Here is a 14,011-nt window from a genome sequence, read left to right as displayed (position 1 = left end):
GTGCAGCCACTCTGGAAAACAGTATGGAGGTTCCTTAAAAAACTAAAAATAGAGCTACCCTACACCCAGCAATTGCACTACTAGGCATTTAGCCACAGGATACAGGTGTGCTATTTCGAAGGGACACATGTCCCCCATGTTTATAGCAGCACTATCAACAACAGCCAAAGTATGGAAAGAGCCCAAATGTCCATCGATGGATGAATGGATAAAGAAGATGTGGTATATATATACAATGGAGTATTACTTGGCAATGAAGAATGAAATCTTGCCATTTGCAGCTATGTGGATGGAACTGGAGGGTATTATTAGCGAAATTAGTCAGAGGAAGACAAAAATCATATGACTTCACTGATATGAGGACTTTAAGAGACAAAACAGATGAACGGAAGGGAAGGGAAACAAAAATAATATAAAAACAGGGAGGGGGACAAAACAGAAGAGACTCATAAATATGGAGAACAAACTGAGGGTTGCTGGAGGGGTTGTGGGGGGGGGATGGGCTAAATGAATAAGGGATGTTAAGGAATCTACTCCTGAAATCATTGTTTCACTATATGCTAACTAATTTGGATGTAAATTTTAAAAAATAAATAAAATAAAAAAGGAGTCTCTTGTGGAAAAATAAGATAAAAACTTGGAGGCAAACCATAGGAGACTCTTGAATACAGAGAACAAACTGAAGGGCGATCAGAGTGGGGGAGGTTAAATGGGTGACAGGCATTAAGGAGGGCACTCTTCAGGATGAGTGCTGGCTGTCATATGTAAGAGATGAATCACTGGGTTCTACTCCTGAGGCCAAGACTACAGTGTATGTTAACTAATTTGAGAATAAAATAAAAAGTAAAACAAAAAATAAATGGATAAAAAACAAGGAATGAGTGAAGTGAAAAAAAAGAGTCTCTCATCTTTTGTTTTCCTCTTTCCTCTTTTTTCCCCTTCTCATATGTTCATCTATTTTCTTTTTTTTTTTTTTTTTTTAATTTTTTTTTTTTTGCAACGTTTTTTATTTATTTTTGGGACAGAGAGAGACAGAGCATGAACGGGGGAGGGGCAGAGAGAGAGGGAGACACAGAATCGGAAACAGGCTCCAGGCTCCGAGCCATCAGCCCAGAGCCTGACGCGGGGCTCGAACTCACGGACCGTGAGATCGTGACCTGGCTGAAGTCGGACGCTTAACCGACTGCGCCACCCAGGCGCCCCTATTTTCTTTTTTTTTAAGTTTATTTATTTTGAGAGAGGGAGGGGCAGAGGGAAAGGGAGAGAGATTATCCCAAGCAGACTCTCTGCTGCCAGTGCATAGCCTGATGCAGGGCTCGACTTCACGAACTGTGAGATCATGACCTTAGCCAAAATCAAGAGTTAGACACTCAACCGACTGAGCCAGTCATCTGGTTTGTTTCTTAAATTCCACATATAAGTGAAATCATATAGTATTTGTCTTTCTCGACCTGACTTGTTTCACTTAACATAATACACTCTAGGTCCATTCACATCATTGTAAATGAAAAAGAAAAAGATTTCATTTTTTGATGGCTGAGTAATATTCCATTGTATATATATGCCACCTCTTCTTTATCCATTTATCAGTTGGGCATTTAGGCTCTCTCCATAGTTTGGCTATTGTAGATAATGCTGCTATAAACATCGGGGTGCATGTACCCCTTCGAATCTGTATTTTTGCATCCTTTATGTAAATACCTAATAGTGCCGTTGCAAAATTATAGGGTAGTTCTATTTTTAACTTTTTGAGGAACCTCCATACTGTTTTCCAGAGTAGGTACACCGGTTTGCATTTCCACAAGCAGAGTAAGAGGACTCCTCTTTCTCCTATCCATGCCAACACCTGTTGTTTCTTTGTTATTAATTCTAGCCATTCTGACAGGTGTGAAGTGGTATCTCATGGTGGTTTTGATTTGTATTTCCCTGATGATGAGTGATATTGAGCATCTTTTCATGTGTCTGATGGCCATCTGTATGTCTTCTTTGGACAAGTGTCTATTCATGTCCTCTGCCCATTTTGTAACTGGATTATTTGTCTTTTGGGTGTTGAGTCTGGTAAGTTCCTTATAGATTTTTGATACTAACCCTTTATCCAATATGTCATTTGCAAATATCTTATCCCATTATGTAGGCTGCCTTTAATTTTTGTTGATTGTTTCCTTCACTGTGCAGAAGCTTTTGATCTTGATAAAGTCCTAATAGTTCATGTTTGCTTTTGTTTCCCTTGCCTCTGTGTCTAGTTAGAAGTTGCTCTGTCTGAGGTCAAAGAGGTTGCTGCCTGTGTTCTCCTCTAGGATTTTGATGGTTTCCTGTCTCACATTCAGGTCTTTCATCCATTTTTAGTTTTTTTTTGTGTGTGTATGGCATAAGGAAGTGGTCCAGTTATGTTCTGCATGTTGCTGTCCAGTTTTCTCAACACTGTCTGTTGAAAAGACTGTCTTTTTTCCATTGGATAGTCTTTCCTGTTTTGCTGAAGATTAGTTGACCATATATTTGTGGGTCCATTTCTGGGTTCTCTATTCTGTTCCATTGATCTATAAGTTTGTTTTTGTGAGAGTACCATACTGTCTTGATGATTACAGCTTTGTAATATAACTTGAAGTCTGGAATCATGATACCTCCAGCTTTGCTTTTCTTTTTCAGAATTTCTTTGGCTATTCATGGTCTTTTTTGGTTCTATACAATTTTAGGATTGTTTTTTCTATTTCTGTGAATAATGCTGGTGATGTTTTGATAGGGATCACATTAAATGTGTAGATTGCTTTGGGTAGTATAGACATTTTAACAATGTTTGTACTTCTAATCCATGAGCATGGAATGTTTTTCCATTTCTTTATGTCCTCTTCAATTTCTTTCATAAGTGTTCTGTAGTTTAAGAGTTCAGATATTTTCCCTTTTGGGTTAGGTATCTTATGGTTTTTGGTGCAATTATAAATGGGATCGATTTCTTGATTTCTCTTTCTGATGCTTCATTACTTGTGTATAGAAACACAACAGTGGGGTGCTGGGTGGCTCAGCCAGTTAAGCGTCCGACTCTTGATTTAGGCTCAGTCATGATCTCATGGTTGTGAGATCAAGCCCTGTGTTGGGTTCTGTGCTGAGCATGTAGCCTTCTTGGGATTCTCTCTTCTCTCTCTCTCTCTCTCTCTCTCTCTCTCTGTCTCTCTCTCTCTCCCTCTGCTCCTCTCCCCTGCTAGCACTTTCTCTCCCTAAAAGAAAAAAAAAAAAACAAAACAAAAAAAGAAATGCATCATATTTCTATACATTGATTTTATATCTTGTGACTGCTGAATTCTAGCAATTTTTGGTGGAGTCTTTCAGGTTTTCTACATGGAGTATCATGTCATCTGTAAATAGTGAAAATTTGACTTCTTCCTTGCTGATTTGGATGCCTCTTTCTTTCTTTCTTTCTTTCTTTCTTTCTTTCTTTCTTTCTTTCTTTCTTTCTTTCATGTTTTTTTTCAATATATGAAGTTTATTGTCAAATTGGTTTCCATACAACACCCAGTGCTCATCCCAAAATGTGCCCTCTTCAATACCCATCACCCACCCTCCCCTCCCTCCCACCCCCAATCAACCCTCAGTTTGTTCTCAGTTTTTAAGAGTCTCTTATGCTTTGGCTCTCTCCCACTCTAACCTCTTTTTTTTTTTTTCCTCCCCCTCCCCCATGGGTTTCTGCTAAGTTTCTCAGGATCCACATAAGAGTGAAAACATTTGGTATCTGTCTTTCTCTGTATGGCTTATTTCACTTAGCATCACACTCTCCAGTTCCATCCACGTTGCTACAAAGGGCCATATTTCATTCTTTCTCATTGCCACGTAGTACTTTATTGTGTATATAAACCACAATTTCTTTATCCATTCATCAGTTGATGGACATTTAGGCTCTTTCCATAATTTGGCTATTGTTTTTTTTGTTTTGTTTTTTGTTTTTTTTTGTTTTTTTTTCAACGTTTTTTATTTATTTTTGGGACAGAGAGAGACAGAGCATGAACGGGGGAGGGGCAGAGAGAGAGGGAGACACAGAATCGGAAACAGGCTCCAGGCTCCGAGCCATCAGCCCAGAGCCTGACGCGGGGCTCGAACTCACGGACCGCGAGATCGTGACCTGGCTGAAGTCGGACGCTTAACCGACTGCGCCACCCAGGCGCCCCAATTTGGCTATTGTTGAGAGTGCTGCTATAAACATTGGGGTACAAGTGCCCCTATGTATCGGTACTCCTGTATCCCTTGGGTAAATTCCTAGCAGTGCTATTGCTGGGTCATAGGGTAGGTCTATTTTTAATTTTCTGAGGAACCTCCACACTGTTTTCCAGAATGGCTGCACCAATTTGCATTCTTACCAACAGTGCAAGAGGGTTTCTGTTTCTCCACATCCTCTCCAGCATCTTTCTTTCTTTCTTTCTTTCTTTCTTTCTTTCTTTCTTTCTTTCTTTCTTTCTTTCTTTCTTTCTTCTTTCCTTCTTTCTTTTCTTGTCTTATTGCTGAGGCTAAGACTTCCAGTACTATCTTAAATTGTAATGGTGAAAGTGGACATCCTTGTCTTATTCCTGACTGTAGAGGAACTGTAGAGACTGTTTATCCCCATTGAAGATGATATTATCTGTGGGTTTTTTGTATATGAACTTTATGATGTTGAGGTATGTTCCATCTATACTTTCTTTGTTGAGGGTTTTTTCTCAAGAATGGATGCTGTACAAGCGCCTGGGTGGCTCAGTCAGTTAAGCTTCAACTTTGGCTCAGCTCACGATCTTGCATTTTATGAGTTCAATCTCCGCATCAGGCTCTGTACTGACAGCATGGAGCCTGGAGCCTGCTTTGGATTCTGTGTCTCCCTCTCTCTCTGCCCCTTCCCTGCTCACACCCTTTCTCTCAAAAATGAATTAGCAGTAAAAAATATTTAAAAAAAAGGAATGGATACTGTATTTTGTCAAATGCTTTTTCTGAATCTATTGACAGCATCATATGGTTCTTATCCTTTCTTTTATTAATGTGGTGCATCACATTGATTGATTTGTGAATATTGAACCACCTCTGCACCCCAGGAGTAAATCCTACTTGATCATGGTGAGTAATTCTTTTAATGTTGGATTCAATTTGCTAGTATCTTGCTGAGAACTTTTGCATCCATGTTTATCATGGATATTGGTCTGAAATTCTCCTTTGTAGTGGGGTTTTTGTCTGGTTTTGGAATCAATATAATGCTGTCCTCATAAAAGGTGTTTGGAAGTTTTCCTTACATTTCTATTTTTTGGAACCGTTTGAGAAGAATAGGTATTAACTCTTCTTTAAATGTCTGGTAGAATTCCCCTGGGAAGCCATGTGGTCTTGGACTTTTGTTTGTTGGGTAATTTGTGGTTAATGATCAATATCTTTGCTGGTTATGGGTTTGATCAAATTTTCTTCTTGTTTCGGTTGTGGTAGTTTGTATGTTTCTAGGAATATATCCATTTCTTCCAGATTGCCCAATTTGTTGGAGCATAAATTTTCCTAATATTCTCTTGTGATTGTATTTCTGTGGTGTTGGTTGTGATCTCTCCTCTTTCATTCATGGTTTTGTTTATTTGGGTCCTTTCTCTCTCTCATAAGTCTGACTAGGGGTTTATCAATTTTATTAATTCTTTTAGCCCCTAGAGTGAAAGCTTCAGGACATGTGTTTACCTTACACCCAGTCACTCCTCAGGACACTCTTCAGAAGCTGGTCTGTGTTGCGATCTATTCACCTCCTGAACACTGCTGGTTCAGAGTTTCCTGGGTACCTGAAGGGTGTTACACCAGTATGGAACTCAGTATGGAAAACTGTAATCCTTAAATTTCTGTATGCTTTAACTTTCTTCTTTATAAGTCTTGGCTTTATAGTAATAAAATTGTTTTAATTAAAAAATAATTCTTCCAAAGAACCAGCTCTTAGTTTCATTGATCTGTTCTACTCTTTGTTTGCTTCTATATTGCTTCTTTTTCCTATAATCTTTATTATTTCCTTTTTTTCTGCTGGCTCTACACTTTATTTGCTCTTCTTTTTCTAGCTCCTTTAGGTGTAAAGTTAGGTTGTGTTTTGCTTCTTGAGGTAGGCCTTATTGCAATATACTTCCCTCTTAGGACCACCTATGCTGCATCCCAAAGGTTTTGGACTGTCGTGTTTTCATTTTCACTTGCTTCCATGTATTTTTAAAATTTCTTCTTGGGGTGCCTGGGTGGCTCAGTCGGTTGAGCAGCCGACTTCGACTCAGGTCATGATCTCGCGGTCCGTGAGTTCGAGCCCCGCGTTGGGCTCTGTGCTGACAGCTCAGAGCCTGGATCCTGTTTCAGATTCTGTGTCTCCCTCTCTCTGACCCTCCCCCATTCATGCTCTGTCTCTTTCTGTCTCAAAAATAAATAAATGTTAAAAAAAAATTTCTTCTTTAATTTCTTGGTTAACCCATTCATTCTTTAGTAGGATATTCTTTAATCTCTATGTATTTGGGGTCTTTCTAAATTTTTTCTTGTGGTTGACTTCAAGTTTCATAGTGTTGTGGTCTGAAAATGTGCATGGTATGATCTTAATCTTTTGTACTTGTTGAGGGCTGATTTGTGACCCAGTATGTGATCTATTCTGGAGAATGTTCTTTGTGCACTCAAAAAGAATGTGTATTCTGCTGCTTTAGGATGGAATGTTCTGAATATATCTGTTAGGTCCATCCAGTCCAGGGTGTCATTCAAAGCCATTGTTTTCTTGTTGATCTTCTACTTGGGTGATCTGTCCATTGTTGTAAGTGGGATGTTAAAGTCCCTTACTATTATTGTGTTATTATCAATGAGATTTTCAATGGTTAGTATTAATTGATTTATATATTTGGGTGTTCCAAGTTAGGGGGCATAATATTTATAATTATTAGATCTTCTTGATGGATAGACCCTTTAATTATGATATAGTGCCCTTCTTCATCTCTTGTTACAATTTTTGTTTTAAAATCTAGTTTGTCTGATATAAGTACAGCTACTCTGGCTTTCTTTTGATGTCTGTTAACATGATAGATGGTTCTCCATCTCCTCAGTTTCAATTTGTAGGTGTCTTTAGGTCTAAAATGAGTCTCTTGTAGGTAGCATACAGATGGATCTTGTATTTTTTATCCATTCTGATACCCTATGTTTTTTGATTGGTACATTTAGTCCATTTATATTCAGAGTAATTATTGATAGATATGAACTTAGCCACTGCCATACGGTGTTTCTGGTGATGTTCTCTGTTCCTTTCTAGCCTTTGTTGCTTTTGGTCTTTCTTTCCCACTCAAAGCATCCTATTTCCCCTTTAACATATCTTGCAGAGCTGGTTTAGTGATCACAAACTCCTTTAGATTTTGTTTGTCTGAGAATCTGTTTATCTCTCCTATTCTAAATGACAGCCTTGCTGGATAAAGTATTCTTGGCTGCATGTTTTCCCCATTCAGCACCTTGATATATCATGACACTCCCTTCTGGCCTGCCAAGTTTCTGTGAACAGACCTACTGCAAATCTGATTTGTCTTTTCTTGTAGGTTAATGACTTTTTTCCATTGCTGCTTTCAGGATTCTTTTCTTGTCTGTGTATTTTGTGAATTTGACTATGATATGTCTTGGTGTGGGCCAGCTTTTATTCATTTTGATGGGAGTTCTCTGTGCTTCTTGAATTTTGATGTCTGTTTTCTTCCCCAGATTAGGGAACTTTTCAGCTATCATTGCTCAAATAAACCTTCTCCCCCCTTTCATTCTGTTCTTCTTCAGGGACTCCTATGATACCAATATTAATACATCTTAAGGGATCACTGAGTTCCCTAAGTCTACATTCATGATCTAATACTTGTCTTTACCTCTTCTTTTCAGCTTCATTATTTTCCATAATTTTTCTTCTATATCACTGATTTTTTCCTCTGCTTCGTCCATCCTCGTTGTAATTGCATCCAGTCAGTTTTGCATATCAGGTATAGTAGTTTTTATTTTGGCCTGAGTAGTTTTTAGTTATTTTATCTCTTCGGTAAGGGACTGTCTAGTGTTTTCTATGCTTTTTTCAAGGCCAGCTAGTATCTTTATGACTGTTGTTTTCAATTCTAGTTCAGGCATCTTATATCAGTTTTCATTAACCCCCTGGCCATTACTTCTCCCTGTTCTTTCTTTTGGGGTGAATCCCTCCATCTTGTCATTTTTTCTAGGTCACTTCTTTTTTGTGTGAATGTTAGGAAAGTCTGTTATATTCCTGCTCCTGAGAATAGTGGCTATATTAAGAAGAGGTCTTATACCACCTTGGGTCTGGTGCTTCAGGAGGTGTTTCAGATTGTGCATTCTGCTGTTGTGTTTTGGCTGTTCCTTCCCTCAAGTCAGTCCTCTGCAGAGTTTCTTCTTGCCTGTGTGTGGGGTGTTTGGACCTTGTCCACTGTGTGGCAAATTTTAACCAGGTATGTTTTGGTCTGCTTGGTAGAATAAGCTAGATCCTGTTTCCCCTAGAGCTGAAGCTTTGAAGCACTCTATGATCATAGACTTGGTGCATGCCAGGGGTTTGTGCTGGCATTCTGGGGGAGGGGCCTGCTGCACTGATTCTCTGGTGGACATGCCCTTCATGGAAATGCACCTGCAGGACACAGGGGAATGGGGCTTTGTGCAAGCCTTCACTGGGGGGTACTGTGTTGCTCACTGAAGTCAGTCAGTGCTGATGGGGGGGGATGGCATCGTTCTGTTCTCTCCTCCAGAGAGCAGGGAGTTCACGCCTGCCACTCTTCAGGAAGCCCCCACAGAAAAGCACACAATGACCCCTCTTGTGTCCCTGGTTTCCATCAGATCTCTGCCTTCGCCCTGTCTGTGTCTAAGCTGTCTGTCTACCAGGGTGCACAGTACTCCCATGTTTCATCTCAGGCAAGCAGCTGGGTTTCAAAACTCCAGATTTTAAGGATCTGTACAGCTCAGACTCATACTGAGCCTCTGAGGGAGGATCTTGCCACACTGTGATCTGTCCTGGTTTGTCCCAGAAAACAGTTGCATGAATGCACAGAGGTTTGGCGTTTATGGTAAAGTGCAGCAAAAAGCTGGTACCAAGGTTTGCTGCCTTTAACCGGTGTCTTTGTTCCTATGCTAGTGAACAGGGCAGCACTTTGGTGGTGCTAGTTCTTTTGTCCTTGGAGATGCCATGCCACTACTCCCAAATACATTCCTAGAAAGGCAACTGTTTCAACCTGAGCGATCCAAGGGATCCTCAGACTACACTGTCTGCTCCTGGGTCTCCACCCTCCTTCCCTTCCAGAGCACTACTGAGCCTGCCAGGCAAGACCCCAGTGATGGTGCAGATTTCTAAAACGTCAGAATTTGAGCTCCACTGCTTATAAAAACTTGCAATAGTGAGCCCCTCTCCTTTGGTTTTGGGAAGTGTTTTTCTTGTGCAATCCCCTGCGCGTGCTTTCTCTCTCTCTCTGTCTGGCTCCTCTCTCCGTGACCAGGACCCTTTCCCCTCTACAGCACCTGAAATTCTCCCCCCACCCCATCAACTTTCCATAGCTCCTATCTTCCATGATGTGCTGTTTTTCTGCTTCTGGTTGTGTAGTCTTTAGATTAATTTCTTGGGTGTTCAGAATGATTTGATCTTTATCTAGCTGTGTTCAAGGGATAAGGTAAGCTTAGGGTTGTCCCTACTCCTCTCCCATCTTAACTCCTTCTCTTGCAAATGATATATCTGATAAGGGGTTAATACCCCAAAGATATAATTAACGCATACTATTTAACATCAAACCTCCCAAACAATATGATTAAAAAATGGGCAGAAGATGGGGCATCTGAGTGGCTCAGTCAGTTAAGCATCCAACTTCAGTTCACGTCATGATCTCATGGTTCAGGAGTTAGAGCCCCGCGTTGAGTTCTGTGCTGACAGCTCAGAGCTTGGAGCCTGCTTCAGATTCTGTGTCTTCTTCTCTCTCTGCCCCTCCCCAACCTGCACTCTCTCTCTCTTTCTCTCTCTCTCTCTCTCTCAAAAAGTAACTAAACATTAAGAAAATTTTAAAAAATGGGCAGAGGATTTGAATAGACATTTTCCCATTGAAGCAGGCAAATAGCCAACACACAAATGAAAAGATGTTCAAAATCACTACTCATCAGGGAAATGCAAATCAAAACCACAATGAGATATCACCTCACACCTGTCAGAATGGCCAACATTAACAACTCAGGCAACAACAGATGTTGTCAAAGATGCAGAGAAGAGGATCTCTTTTGCACTGCTGGTGGGAATGCAAACTGGTGCAGCCACTCTGGAAAAAAGTATGGAGGTTCCTCAAAAAATCAAAAATAGAACTATCCTACGACTCAGCAATTGCACTACTAGGTATTTATCCAAGGGATACAGGTATGCTCTTTTGAAGGGGCACATGCTATAAACCAAAGTAGTCCTAAGAGGAAAGTATATTGCAACACAGGTCTTCCTCAAGAAGAAAGAAAAGCCTCAAATACACAACCTAACCTTATACCTAAAGGAGTTAGAAAAGGAACAGAAAGCAAAGCCTAAAGCCAGCAGAAGGGAAATAATAAAGACTGGAGCAGAAATAAACAATATAGAAACAAACAAAACAAAATAAAACAACAACAAAATAACAGAAACAGATCAATGAAACTAAGCTGGTTATTCAAAAAAAATTAATAAAATTGATAACCCCCTAGCTAGACTTATCAAAAAGAAGAGAAATAACCCAAATAAATAAAATTGTGAATGAAAGAGGAGAGATAACAACCAACACCATGGAAATGCAAACAATTATAAGAGAATATTATGAACAATTATATGCCAACAAACTGGGAAATATGGAAGAAATGGATAAATTCCTAGAAACATACAACCTGCAAAAACTGAAACAAGAAGAAGTAGAAAATTTGAACAGATGCATAATTAGCAAATAAACTGAATCAGTAATCAAAAATTTCCCAACAAACAACAGTCCAGGGCCAGATAGCTTCCCAGGGGAATTTTACCAAACATTTAAAGAAGAGTTAATACCTATTCTTTTCAAACTGTTCCAAAAAATAGAAATGAAAGGAAAACTTTCAAACTCATTCTACAAGCTTAGCATTACCTTAATTCAAAAACCAGACAAAGACCCCACTAAAAAGGAGAATTATAGACCAATATCCCTGATGAAACTGGATGCAAAAATTTTCAACAAAACACTAACAAATTGAATTCAACAGTACATTAAAAGAATTATTCACAATGACCCAGTGGAACTTATTCCTGGGCTGTAGGGCTGGTTCAATATTTGCAAATCCATCAAGGTGATACACTCATTAATAAAAGCAAAGAAGAATATGATCTCAATAGAAGCAGAAAAAACATTTGACAAAATACACCATCCTTTCTTGATAAAAACCCTCAAGAAAACAGGGATAGGAGGAACATACTTCAACATCATAAAGGCCATATATGAAAGACCCATTTGGAATTCTCTGTCTCTCTCTCTCTCTGCCTCTCCCCCACTCACTTTCTCTCTCAAAATAAACAACAACAACAAAAATATTCTCTCTTTCCCTCTGCCCCCTCCCCAACTCGTGCAAGCACTGTCTCTAAAATTAAAATAAATCTTGGGGCGCCTGGGTGGCGCAGTCGGTTAAGCGTCCGACTTCAGCCAGGTCACGATCTCGCGGTCCGTGAGTTCGAGCCCCGCGTCAGGCTCTGGGCTGATGGCTCGGAGCCTGGAGCCTGTTTCCGATTCTGTGTCTCCCTCTCTCTCTGCCCCTCCCCCGTTCATGCTCTGTCTCTCTCTGTCCCAAAAATAAATAAAAAAATGTTGAAAAAAAAAAAAAAATTTAAAAAAATAAAATAAATCTTAAAAGTAAAATACAACTAAGGGGCACCTGGGTGGCTCAGTTGGTGAAGCATCTGACTTCAGCTCAGGTCATGATCTTGAGGTTCATGAGTTCTAGCCCTGAGTCAGGCTCTGTGCTGACACCTCAGAACCTGGAGCCTGCTTCGGATTCTGTGTCTCCCTCTCTCTCTGCCCCTCCGCTGCTTGCACCTCTGTCTCTGTCTCTGTCTCTCTGTCTCAAAAATAAATAAAACATTTTTTAAAATCTAATAAAAAATAAAAACACAATTATGAATCCTCTATATTATTCCCCCTTTGCTTCTTTGTTTTGTTTTTTAAATTTCACATATGAGTGAAATCAATAAACAAAGAGAAAAAGGGAGAGAGAGAGAAACAAAGAAATAGACTGTTAACTATACAGAACAGACTGATGGTTACCAGAGGGGAAGCGGGTGGGGGGATGGGTGAAATAGTTCATGGGCATTAAGAATTACACTTGTGATGAGCACAGAGTGATGTATGGAACTGTTGAATCACTGTATTGTACACTTGAAACTAATATTACACAATATATTAACTAAGTAGAATTTAAATTAAAACTTAAACAAATTTTTTTTAATGTTTATTTTTGAGAGAGAGAGACAGAGTGTGAGATGGGGAGAGAAAGAGAAAGACACAGAATCCAAAACAGTCTCCAGGCACTGAGCTGTCAGCACTTAGCCGACCTGGGGCTTGAGCTCACAAGCTACAAGATAATGACCTGAGCTGAAGTTGGATGCTTAACCGAGTGAGCTACACAGGCGCCCCTAAATTAAAACTTAAAAAAAAAATACCACCATAAAAGAGACACAATATATATATATATATATATATATATATATATATATATACACACACACACACACACATATATACATATATATATATACACAATATATATATATATATATATATATATATATATATATATATATATTTAGAAAGTACAGCAACTTAGGAGCTTTATGAGTCTGATTGCAATATTCTTAGACACATTTCTACACCAAGGGTCTAACTAAAATCACTACAACCAGAGTGAGGCCAGTGAACAAAGCTGAGTGGATCGCAGGTCACGAGTCTCCCTATCTCCCATGGGCAGGACAGCGTCTTCTCTAGACTCTGGTTTGGAGCTTCCTCTGGAGGCCTCAGAATCCAACCCTGACCCTCCACCCAGGGAGACCCCACAGGGATTCCTCCACTGTTGAATTGGAAACTGGTTGTGACCAATCACCACTCCCCATCATTGAGGCAGGCAGGCAGGCAGGGGGTGCTTCAAGGGAGTGGGACTGTGTGCAGGGCTGACTTTGGGGGCATGGCCAGGGTCTCACCTTCCAGGTGACCTATGGTTGCCCGGTGGGTTCGTGGGTTCTTATGGATCCCTGCTCAGTAGACATTGGCAGTTCGCCTACAACTGTGCCTGAATGAGGACCTGTGTTCCTGAACCGTGGCAGGCGGTTCCTGAACAAGTGGCAGGCGGCCAGTGTGGCGGAGCACCAGAGGAACTACCTGGAGGTGACGTGCATGCGTGGTATAGGCTCCGCAGGTACCTGGAGAAAGGGAAGGAGAGGTTGCAGCGCGCAGTTGGGAGGGTCACCTCAGCACTTCTGCGATCTCTCCAGAGACTAAGGCTGTGCTTCCCGGAAGGGGGGAGGAAAATGGAATAGATGCCCCAATACCATAGATCAGGAGTCGAGGGATTAAGTCTTGGCAGTTCAGATCCTCTGCCAGAAGAGTGACTAACTAGCCTAGAGGCCCAGCCCTTCTCTCAGAAACAATTAAGGGATCCAGTCCCCCAGGGATGGAGGAAGAAACCATCCATCCCTGAAATAACCAAATAGCAATACCCTCTGATTCTCTGTTAGCAGCTTTAAGAATTGTGGGGGACTTTCTCAGGCCTTGTTCTCTGCCCCATGTACTATGTGTTTGAACTTTTCTGAGTCACTCTGCTTCCACCCAGATCAGAACCAGAAATCCCTTTCTTCCCTCAGAGAGCTGTAGCCTCCTCATCTGTCCTGTCTTGTCTTCATCCTAGAACTTTTCAAGGAATAAGAAATGATCTCAGGTCCCTGTGTCCAGGCTGGCATCTGGGTTTTGTGCTCCCTTCCCCCACTTCAGTTGCCACATCCATTCTCAGGATAGTCACATGAGTGCTGCTGGTGTGACCTATGACCAAAGCAAAA

At 40.5% G+C, this 14,011-nt stretch overlaps 1 protein-coding gene across 4 annotated transcripts in view; it reads left to right on the top strand.

Moving 5' to 3' along the window:
* LOC131515333 (patr class I histocompatibility antigen, A-2 alpha chain-like) overlaps positions 1 to 14,011 on the top strand; it is a 32,885-nt gene that overhangs the window by 14,554 nt on the left and 4,320 nt on the right. The window lies entirely within an intron of this gene.

Source organism: Neofelis nebulosa, chromosome 6, assembly GCF_028018385.1.
Source record: "Neofelis nebulosa isolate mNeoNeb1 chromosome 6, mNeoNeb1.pri, whole genome shotgun sequence".
NCBI lineage: Eukaryota > Metazoa > Chordata > Mammalia > Carnivora > Felidae > Neofelis > Neofelis nebulosa.
The sequence above is the reverse complement of the archived record's forward strand: the minus strand, read 5'-3'. Positions and strand labels throughout refer to the sequence as shown.